The following is a 12,489-nucleotide window of genomic DNA, read 5'->3' as shown; positions in this document are numbered from 1 at the left end:
AATCATGCTGTTTCCAGTGGGAACAAGTAAGGAGTGTGGCACCTGAGTCGGCATGGCTGGCTCTGTGTGCCCAAAATGCAGAAGTGGGCCCCAGACACCGTGCTGGAGAGCCGCCAGAGGCCCCCGGTGCTGTGCGCGCCAGCGGATCGAGCACCTGCATGTTCTAACTCACAGACGAGTTCCGGACTCTAACCTCACCTATTTCTAGATAATGTTTATCTTTTCCATTTTCAGCTGACTGAGTGCTCACTGCCTGCCTGGTGCTGTGCTAAGTGTTTTACTTGCACTGTTTCTTTTCATCCTCCTTGAAATTTGGTAAGTCTGGTAAAATTACCAGCTCCACACTAGAGATGAGAAAATTGAGGTTAAGAGAGGTTAATGGACTGGCACAAGGTCATACAGCTGATAAGCAGTGGAGCTAAGATTTGTACCCAGCCATGTCTTTCGGAATCTAGAGCTTGAGATATGAATAACTGTGTCAACCGATATGGAATAGATCAGAAACCACCCAGTTCAACCAATTGCACATCGAGAGGGAGCAGCTCACAGTGGGAAAGTGCACGGGACTAGGAGACAGCTTTTGTTTCGTCGAAGGCACTGCTGTGTGACGCTAGGAAAGTCGGCGAACCTTCCTGGCCCCTGTTTTCTTTTCCAAGGGAAGAAGAGAGAAGAATAAACTGCTCTGTCTACTCACAGGTTTGTTTTAAGGAGCAACTGTGTATGAAAGCCTGCTGTAAGCGTGGAACACAACAAAAACCACCCCTTTGTCCTGAACAGACAGCAGGCGTACTCTCGTCATCTTTTGTGGGGTGGCTAATTTCTGGTACATCTAGCCAAATGTGGTAAACAGGAAAAATTTAATATAGAACCACTCCCTTTTCTGACTCACTAATAAAATGAGATAATCTTAAATACTGCATTAAAATAAAGAATTTAAAAGTTGAGTTTGATTTCTGGCTGCTCCGTGCTAAGCATTTTCATATGCATTTAATCTCCAATCAAACAAAATGAGGCTCCCAGATGATTAAGTGATTTTCCTCCAATCACACAGCCCGTAAGTAGTGGGGATCTGAAACTGGCGTTCTTGGTGTCACCTACAGATGCTTTTTCATGGAGCAAGGGCTGAGACCAGAGTCTTTGGATTCAATTATAGACGTGAGCAATTGTCTTGCTGGGACCCCGTTGTGTCAAATACATTGGTGGGAATGCTCCTGAGGTCTGCAGGCCCCCAAAATAGAAGAGTTTCTGGTTTATCCTCTGCCATGTCACAGCTTAAAATTTCAGCAAAATCCAACCTCAGTTAAACAAAGTAATTAATCCCAAATTGCAGAGGAGCCAACAGAAATAAAACAGGTGGGTGTCACTTAATGAAAGATAACGTTCACAGCTTTGCCTATAAAGGGGGGATTTGATTTTTTAAGTTATGGATTATACTGAGTGTGAAACTTACTTAAAATGTAAAATAATGACAGGAGATCAAAAGCTGGACAACAAACTGAGAAAATATCTGCACCAAAGATGATTAAGTACTCAACCACATACGCACAAGAAAAAGCAATTCAAATTTAAAAAGAAATCCAAGATGTCAATAGATCAGTGACCTAAGACATGAAGAAAATATTTACATAGAACAAAAGACAAATATTGAACACTTATCTTGGGAAGCATTTTTCCTGAGTAGTAATGAAAGAATTACAGTTTAAATCATTTTTATCGTCACAATAACATAGGAGCTTTATAGCTCTTAATATTTACTAAATGCTTACATATTTAAATACTGAAAACCACCTTAGGAGATGGTGCTCTTTTTATTTCATAGGCGAAGAAACTGAGGCCCTGTGAGGTTTGGTGACTTGCTCAACTCAGACAACGGGTGAGGGGGTAGCTGAGATTTAAAGCCAGAGAGTCTGGCTCTTATATCATATGACAGTTAGGAGATTAACAAAACTGAAGATACTTAAAAGTAGAATATTCAGTGCTAATAAAGTTCTTGAGAGACCCAGTGCTTGTGTCTTTTATAAACTGGCACAACTCTTTTGAAAAGCAATATAGTGATGGGTAACAAGAGCCATATAAATATATTTTTTTGTTCTAGTAAGCTCACTCACTGAAATGTAGATTGTAGAAATGATTCAAGAGAAGCAGAAATCTATATGTAGGCAATTGTTCACTGAATTGTTATCTAGACAGGCTTGTCTAATATATATGTAACCACATATGTAATTTAAAATTTTCTAAGAACCATATTAAAAGAGATTAAAAACGTGAAATTTTGACAATTTATCTCACTTAACACAATATATCCCAATATTATAATTTTAGCATCAATAATCAATACAAATACTTCCATTTATTATTTTTCAATCTGGTGCATATTTTATGCAGTAGCTCCTCCTTACCATGGGGGATGTGTTCCAAGACACAACGGATGTCTGATATCATGGACAGTACTGAACCTTAAATATATTATGTTTTTTTCTATACATACATACCTATGATAACGTGTAATTAATAAATAAGGCATAGTAAGAGATTAACAAAATAACTAATAATAAAATAGAATAATTATAGCCATATACTGCAATAAAAGTTATATGAATGTGGTCTCTCTTTTTATACTATATTCACCCTTCTTCTTGTGATGATGTGAGATGATAAAATGCCTTATTTAGTTGAGAACTTTCACATTTTCACTTACAGGAAGCACTTTAGGCTACTTTTTGGTGTATCTGAATTGCCAGCATCACTACTTTTGTGCTTTGAGGACATCGTTAAGTAAAATAAGGGTGACCTGGACCCAAGCAGGCCAATACCTTGACAGTCAATCTGATAACCGAGATGACTACTAATTGACTAACAGGGAGTGAAGTAGCATACACATTGTGGATACGCTGGACAAAGGGATGACTCACGTCTGGGGTGGATCAGAGCAGAGGGTGCAAGATTTTATCACAATACTCAGAATGGCACGCAATTGAAAACTTATGGTCCAGCCCGAACAATGAGGTGATCTCAGCTAGTACAGTAGCTGTGACTCTCCTCCCTTTGTCCTCTGGATGTGGTGATGGCATTAGGGGACCCAGAGGTGAAGACTGAACAGAGCTCGGTCTGCACAGAGGAGCCGCGGTCTGGCCCTGGCAGTGTGCTACTTTTATAACATGGTAATTGAGTTGAACACAATCAAAGTACAGGGACTGACCTTCCCTTCTTCCTGGATGAGTGAGCAATACCCAGAGTCTGTGAGGATTTCTAGAGATTAAAACTAATGAATAAAATCCTGGGTACTTCAGAAACATCTATACATCTTTATTTCAGTTTTCATTAACATGTCTAGGTCAGAAATAGAGAAGAAGAGAAATGGATGAGCTAGAGAAAGAAAAATGGCTGGAATCACAAAAAATGATCCAGAATAGAATCCAGATTTCATCCAGAATCCACACTGATTTCAGAAATGTATGGGTTCGATAGAAAAATGACAACTGAGTCACAGGTGGCTGTGGTCCTGAACTCGAAAAGGCAGCCTCTTTCAGGAGAGGTCAGGGAAAACAACTCTCTGCCCTCTAGTGCCTTGGGGAACTAACTGCATTTTCTTTCCCGTGTCTGTGAGATCAGGTCCTCAACCTCATAGGTAGAGGGGATTAAATATGAGAACCTACTTCTCTAAAGATGTATGATTCTCAGAGATGATTATTGCACCCTCTTATTTTACAGATCAGGAACACGTAAGTCCAGGATGGTGGAAGTGAACTTGGATCCCAGATATTTTGCTTGAGTCGGGGTTCCTTGAGCACAAAGGCCAGGAGCCTAGGCTCTGGGGTCAGAGTGCCGAGTTACAACATTGGCTCTGCCGGCCTCTGACACTGTGACTTTGAGCAAGTGGCTTACGTTCTCTGTCTGTTTCCACATCTATAGAGTGGGGACAAAAACTGTCTAATTCAAGACTGAGTGTGGCAATAAAAATTGTTAGACTAAGCACAGTGTCTAGCACATTGCAAGCTCTCAGTAACCATTGCCTGTGATCGGCAGTAGTCCATGAAACTTCCTTTGGGTGCTTTCAGTGTCCCCAAACCAGCTCTTCTTAAAATTTTATTTTATTTTTCTTTATTGATTTTAGAGAGAGAGGAAAGGAGAGGGAGAGAGAGAGAGAGAGATAGAAACATTGATGAGAGAGAACATCGATTGGCCGCCTCCTGCATGTCCCCCACTGTGGATCGGGCCCACAGCCTGGGCATGTGCCGTGACTGGGAACTGAACCAGTGACCTCCTGGTGCCTGGGTCGACACTCAACCACTGAGCCACACTGGCCGGGCTCCAAACCCATTCTTTTGATCATCCGTATTTTATACTCAGCATGTATATTTTACTCATCAGCTGGTTGAACCTTTCCTCTAGAGCTTGAGTGCTAAGGAATTAAATTGTGGTATTTCATAAAGAAATAAAATAGGCCATTAAGCTACTGTTGTAAAGTGGATCCTTGAGTTCTTCTCAACTAAAGTTACTAGCCACTGACATCTCATTACCTAACTTTTATTCTGGAGCAGTCTGTGACAAAAGAAATCTATCAGAAAGCTAGGCTCAGGCAGCTCTCTCTGTGTAACATGCCATTTTCTTAACACCCGTGAAGCAATGTGCCCATCTCTTCTGGCTTCTAAATTCATCGGTGGTGTCAGTCGGTGATGAAAAGTCAGAACACTTGAATCCCACTGTCCCACTGCTGTGCTCTGGCTTTCCCCGGGAGAATGGTAACATTTTCAAATGGGCAAAAGTCTCCAGGCAACGTTGCTGTCCTCCTCCAGAGCAGACTTGTTACAGAACGGTTGGCATTTGCGCAGGTCTCTGTACATATACGAGCACAGTTTAAACCTCCGGCCAACAAGGGCTATTTTTCTTACTTGGAGATATTCCATAAGATCTTTGCATTTCATCTGTTTTTAAATGTTTGTGCAATATAAAAGTATGGTAATGTCAAACTGTACAGGGCAGGACTGAATATTCAGCTTCCAGCAGCTGACCACGTTCCATGTGTCAGACACTTTTATGTACATTATTTGATTTAACTGTAGGATGAGTATGCATTATTATCAGTCTACAGAAGGGGAAACTGAGGCTGAACAACATGAGCTCCTTGCTCAGTATCACAGACACACACACACACACACACACTCACGTCACACCAGCTGAGAGAGGCGAGGGTGGGACATATGCCATGTTCATTCCATGTTCGATGTTCTCGTGACTTTATCACATCCACCACCTCCGCAGAACAGTACTCGCTCATTCATTTAAAAACTATTTACTGAGCACCTACTGTGTACCAGGCACTAGGCGAGGCTCTGGTGATACAGCAGTAAAAAAATAAGCAAAAATCCCTGCTTCCACAGAGCTTACGTTGTAGTGAACACACAACCCAATTCTGTGATGTGGTGAAAAGTCACGGTCATTGGATGGGATGGAAGGAGTGGGAGAGGCAGAATGCAAGGATGGCTGGGAGCATGGTTTCTGTTCCTCCTCAGAGCACACTAGTGGGACATCCAAGCTAGGTATTCAGAGAAGATCTGAGAAGAATGATGGGACATGAAGCTCTGACAGCTCCTACCAGGCTCTGTTCTCTTCCCCACAATATTTATGTTGCTCTCTGTGGGGGCTCAGGGCTTTGACGGCACGCCTTGCTGCTGTAGAGAAAGTAGAGATCAAACCACGGTGTTGTCAAGGCAGCGAGGATGGAGAAGGAGTGGGAGTTCTAGGATGCCTCGGGCTCAATACAGAATGATGGGCACCCTGGGACCACAAATACTGCCTTCCTCAAAATTCTGTAGTTGAGACCATAGAAAAACCAAACTTATCTTCCTGGTGCTCTTTTCAAAAGCAATGCTGCAGCTACCATTCATTCAACAATTCCTCTGTGCCAGGCACTGTACCACGTTCTTCGTGTGCATCGTCTAATTTAATTCCAACAATTGAAACTGAGACTCAGAGGAGCTCGTGAATGGAAGAACTGAGATTTGAATTAGACTCTGTCCAACTATAAAGCTCTTGTCCCCTGCCCACACACACACACCAAGCTGCCTCTGTGGTTCCCCAGAAGGCCTTAAGGAGAATGTGGAAATAATTCATAATTCGCTCTATATCTTTACAACTTGAATTGTGGTTCACAGGCCCGCAGCACGGGCAGCACATGGGAGCTAGTTAAACATGCGGAGCCTCGGGCCCACTCCAGACCCACTGACGCAGAATGGCTTTTTAATGAGACTCCTGAGCGCATTCAAGTTTAAAAAGCACTCCTCTCTACCTCTTGCTGAAAGATGCGACATAAGCACTCTGAAAGATGTACCCCACAAACGAAAACACTCTGAAAGATGGTGGTCAGAGATACTTATGACTCCAAAAATGATCACTTCTAGAATTGAATTGATGGCACTGTTCAACTTAATCAAAAAGTGAAAGTTTAGCCCAGCCAGTGTGGCTCAGTGGTTGAGCATCGACCCATGCACCAAGAGATCGCCAGTTCGATTCCCAGTCAGGGCACATGCCCAGTTGTTGGCCTGATCCCCAGTGGGGGGCATGCAGGAGGCAGCCAATGGATGTTCTCTCTCATTAATGCTTCTACCTCTCTCTCCCTCTCCTTTCCTCTCTCTCTAAAATCAATAAAGAAAACTTTTTTTAAAGTGAAAGTTTACAAACTTGTCTGGGTGCCTGTTAAATACAATTGGAATAGAAGAACCACTGAGTGATCTAAGAAGTATAGAAGGTGAATTTCTGCTTCAAGGATGTTTTCATGGGCTTTTAAGGAAAGGGGCAGTCTTTCGTAATGACGATTTTTTTCTCCAGTGGGAACCTCGATCTCACAGGATGAATAGTTTGTGGGTCCAGCTCATTAACCCGGACATAAGATAAAGTGTGGTGAACTTGAGCTCATTTCAGATGTGTCCAGCGACTCACTTTATGGTGTTGGGCGAATCATCAAAAACTTTCTATGTATCTCATGGTTTTGACCTGGGAAAATTCAGCATAATGTGTGTATTCTTATGTCATTATAATGATGAAACTGGGAAACTTCTTTTTAAGGCAAGTATATTAGTGGATTAATGTTAAGGAATCTTAAAAATTCATAAGAGCTTACTAAATTATTTGCTAGTCCCTTTCATCAACCAATGACCCAATTAAGCAAACCATTAGAAAAGTATACATTGGATGCCCTGGCCGGTTTGACTCAGGATTAGAATGTTGGCCTGCGGACCAATGAGTCACGGGTTCGATTCCAGTCAAGGGCACATACCTCGTTTGCAGTTCGTCCCCGGCCCTAGTTGGGGTCATGCGGGAGGCAACCAGTCGATGTGTCCTTCTCACGTGGATTTTTCACTCTCTCTCCCTCTCTTCCTCTCTCTCCCTCCCACTCTATCTGGACAAAAATGGAAAAATATCCTCAGGTGAGGATTAAAAAAAAAAAGTATACATTGGAAAGTTGCCATTACAAAGGGAGTAATGCTGCCGGGGCCGCAAACAGTCATTATGAGTCACCTTTCACCTGCCCTTTGTTCCACAAAGCCCAAGCCGTGACGCGTAGGGAAGCCGAGCTACAGGACCTGCACACAGAGGATCAGGTGGGTGGCGGCAACAGGACTGTGGTTTTCCTCCTGTTCCGTCAGCCTGGCCCCTCCTGCCTGGCATCCAGAGCAGAATCTCCGAAGGCCTGTTGAGCACACACTTGGAACACAAATGGAGTGCAGGTGCTATGCTACGAAGGGAGAGGAACGAGGGGCTTGGAGTTACCTTAGCCTTTCCTCACTTCTGCATCCGAACCCTGAATCCTAACCATTGGACCTCAGTAATATCCCTTCTACCTGCCCTCCACTCTCCATTCATTATTAGCTCAAGCACTCTGTTCCTAAATCCAAGATAAATCAGATCACTTGCTTCCTCAACAACTTTTTATTTATTTTTTAATCCTCACCTAAGGACATTTTTGCATTTCTCTTCAGACAGAACGGGAGGGTAAGGGGTGGGGGGAGAAACATCGATGTGAGAGAGACACATCGACTGGTTGCCACCTACACGACCCCAACCAGGGTGGGGACAAACTGCAACTGAGGTACATGCCCTTAGTGGGAACCGAACCCAGGACTCTCTGGTCTGCGGGCTGACGCTCTAACCGCTGAGCCAAACCGGCCAGGCCCTCAACAACTTTTAAGGGCTCCCCACTGGTGTCTGAAGTAAGTCCCACCACCTTAGCCTGGCATCTGGGATCTTGCATGACTTGGCCCCATACTGTCTTTCAGCCTCTGGTTTCACTCTGGACATCTCTTCCCAACCCCAGTCACGATGCTGTAGTCCTCACGTCCACAGCACACCTGTTCCCATACCCTCGTGTGTTCCGACTGTTCATTCCACTGAGACTACTCCTCTACCACTCTACAACTAGCAACATCTTCCTCCCCCCCAAAGTGGGTTTATACTTGAAGTTTGTGAAGACATTCTTATTTAAAAAAAATTTTTTTTCTTTATTGATATTAGAGAGAGGGGAAGGGCGAGGGAGAGAGACATAGAAACATCGATGAGATAGAGCATCAACTAGACACCTCCTGCATGGGGATTGGGCCCACAAACTGGGCCTGTGCCCTGACCGGGAATCAAACTGGCAACCTCTTGGTGCGTGGATCAACGCTCAACCACTGAGCCACACCTGTCAGGCGATATTCCTATATTGTACTTACTACTTATCAGAGTCTGTTTGGCACTATGGCTTATCAGAAATGTTCTCTTCCATCAGGCAATGGTTCCCCAAGGACAGTGATCACATCTTTGTGTTATCAGAGGCTAACCCAGTCTGCACTTTTTAAATGAAGAAGATCGCTGAGCAAGGGCCACCACCCACGGGACCCATCTCACTGTGGCATCATTTCTTGTTACTAAGTCAATAGTAAGTCAGTCACTAGAGCGAGAACAGTAATGCTTACTGAGCGCTCACTGTGTGCCTCGGACCGTGGCAGGTTTTTGCAGGCACTATCCTAATCAAACCTCAGAGTGACTCTATGAGACAAGGTTTTGTTATTCCCATTTTACCAAGGAGGAAACAGGACAAATAGATTCAGTAAATTGTCCAAGATCACCCAGCTAGTGAGTTTCAGGATGGAGATTCAAACTCAGCTCTGTCTAACGTTGACCCATATTCTTGACCCTGTGCTAAATGGCCTCTGCTCCAACTCTCATCATGTTCTAGAATATGCTAAAAACAAAACAAAACAAACCTGAAACACAAACCATGTTTAAAACAAGTGCTTAGTAAATTGATAAGCTCTGAAAGACTCCTCCGCCTTTCCCGCCAGTCTCTGGTTTGCCACATGGTTGGGGCTGGGAAGCTGCTGTAGTTAGCTGAGCTCATTAGGAGCCCACGGAAGTGAATTAAAGAAACATGACTACGCCAGCCTACCTAGCCACATTGTAGGTTCCTGGGGCATATGGGCACCAGCTCATTTAAAAAGCATTTTTAACAAAAGCACACAACAGAAATGTTCAGCATATGTCAGAGTAGGTAGGGATTCATGAAATCTTAAATCAACTTGCTTTTTATAGCTGTTTGGAGAGGGGTAAATTAACATGAGCCCTTGTTGCCTTCAGCACACACTGAGCAGAGAGGCCAGGCTGAGGAGCAGGGGAGTAGCCAATATTAATGCTGTGGATTAAAGGGTCCCAAGCTCCCAGCCCCCACCCTTTCTTCACCTACCTGCCACATCCTTGGAAATATGGCATGCAAGAATAAATGTTATTTATGCTACATGCTCATTCTCCCCAAGGCAGTGCCAACTATAAACACTCCCCAAGATAATTGTTTTAATGACATAAATAATGCATGTTAACTAGAAGATAAGTTTAAATAAAAAATAAAAAAAATTCTTACCCCCACTTTCCCATAGAAAACATTTTGGTGTTCATACTTCCAGTATTTTTTTATAATATAAATGATATTACACACACACACACAAACACACAATTACACATGTACAGATACATACATACATATATGTTTTTAATTCTTTTCCCCAATTGTGATTATATTTAATGCTGTATAATATGCCCCCTTTGTAATACTATTATTTCTAGTCAATAATGCACATTTACATTGTTATTTTAAATAGTGCTATGGCCTGGCTAGTGTGGCTCAGTGGATTGAGCATCATCTCATGGACTGAGAGGTCCTGGTTTGATTCCTGGTCAAATTCCTGGATTGCGGGCTCAATCCTTAGTAGGGGGTGTGCAGGAGGCAGCCGATCGAAGTTTCTCTCTCACATCGATATTTCTATCTCCCTCTCCCTTCCTCTCACTCTAAAAAAAAAATGGATGAAAACATACTTTAAAAAATAGGATAAATAGTGCTATGGCATTCTGTTGTGTGGCTTATCATAATTTATTTAACAATCCAGTGTTGTTGGATATTTACGTTGACTAACCAGCTGCTGTTGTCAACAGCACCTCCAGGAATATCCTCATACACACCACTGTGAGCACCTGTCCCATTATTTCTCAAAACAAAATTTCCAGGCACCATATCTTAAAAACAAATGACTAATTACCACTGAGTGTTGTAATCACGCCTTAATAGTTTGCTGTGAATTAATTTGAAGACTCCTTTTTTGTAACAGTTACGAGCCCTGACAATAACAGGACGCTTGTTGAAGGTGACGTTGGGTAGATGTTTGGAAGAAGAGGGGAACAGGAGAAAAAAAATGTCTTGCAAGTAGAAGACATTACCAGAAGAAGGTAGGACTTGGTGCCATGGGACTAATTAAAAATTTTAGGTTCAGGCTGAGGATCTTGGATTAAAATAAAACAAACGAAAACCAGAGAACAGAGATGGAAAAGCATTAACATTTGCCTCCTTGATTTGCAATTTCACCAACACTGGACCTTTGGCATGAAATCTGGGAATGGCCATCTTTGTTGATCTTTTGGAAAATATTTTAGCAATCAAGAACCAGAAAAATATTCAGACTATTTGATACGGTAATAGTACTTCTGGAAGGAACATTCTAAGGAACTAACATCAAAGAAAGAAATAGCTATTACACAAAGATGTTCCTTACAGAGTTACTTAAAGTAACAGAAACCTTTATCAATGAAAAGAGTCAACAATTAATTGTGCTACACCTACCTGATAAAACAGCATGTAGCCATCTGACACTAGCTGTGTAATCTTGGGCAAATTATTTAATTACTCCTCTGTTAAGTGGGGGTAATAACATTTATTCTTGCAGGCTTATTGTCAGGATTAAATGCGATAATATTTGAAAAGCACCTATTATGGTGTCTGACACATGATAAGTGTTGAATAAACAGCTGCTAAGTATACAGAGAAAATGTGACGCTTATGGGAATGAACGTGATATGAAACAAAAGGCTGCCCACAAAGCATACATGTACTTGTCAATCAGGGGGGGGATCCCTGCATCTGGAACTGTATATCTCTTTGTTTCAGTGTGGACTTTGTGGGTCCCCACTTTCAGGACCTGGACACTCCTCTTGTCAACGCCCTGGGGTGTCAGGCTATGAGAGTCTGCCCTTTCTCTAAATCAGCGGTTCTTAACCTGTGGGTCGCAACCCCTTTGGGGGTCGAATGATCCTTTCATAAGGGTCACCTAAGACATAACAGTTATGAAGTAGCAACGAAAATAATTTTATGGTTGGGGGTCACCACAACATGAGGAACTGTATTAAAGGGCCATGGCATTAGGAAAGTTAGAGTCTAATTAACAAAAGCCTGAGGTAAACACTGGAGTGCCAGTGTATTGACTTACTAAGGGAAATGTGACTGTCACGTGGAACAGAGACACCTGTCCCAGCATTATGATGCTTTCTCTCCCCAGGGGCAAGAAGCAGAGGGAGCCAAAGCAGAAGCCACAATGTAGAATAAAATTATGGAGGCATCAAACCCTAATGAGAGAAAAAAAACAATTGCTCATCGATGGATGAATGGAAAAACAGAGTATGATATGTACATGCAATGGAATACTATTCAGCTTTAAAAAGGCCAATGAAATTCTGATACATGTTACAACATGGATGAACCTTGAAAACATATGCGAAGTGAAACAAAACAGACACAAAAGGACAAATGCTGTAGAATTCTACTTATATGAGGTACTGAGAATAGGCAAATTCACAGAGATAGAAAGTAGAATAGACATTACCAGGGGCTGCTGGGAGCAGAAATGGAGAGTTATTGTTTAATAGGTTCAGATTTTCAGTCTGGGATGATGGTAAAGTCGATGATGGTGGAGATGTTTGCATGACAGTGCGAATGTACTTAATACCGCTGAACTGTACACTAAAAAGAGTTCAAGATGGTACATTTCATGTTATATACATTTTATCACTAAAAGTCCCTAAAATCCAAAACCTAACAAGAGAGGCAGCGCAGCATCCGTGGTTAGGAGCACGGGCTGTGATGTCAGGCTGTGAGTTCACATTCCGGCTCAGCCTCTCCACGAACCACGT

The sequence above is a fragment of the Molossus molossus genome, unplaced genomic scaffold (genome assembly GCF_014108415.1).
Source record: "Molossus molossus isolate mMolMol1 unplaced genomic scaffold, mMolMol1.p scaffold_m16_p_13, whole genome shotgun sequence".
In the NCBI taxonomy this organism is placed as follows: domain Eukaryota; kingdom Metazoa; phylum Chordata; class Mammalia; order Chiroptera; family Molossidae; genus Molossus; species Molossus molossus.
Note: the sequence above shows the minus strand (reverse complement) of the source record.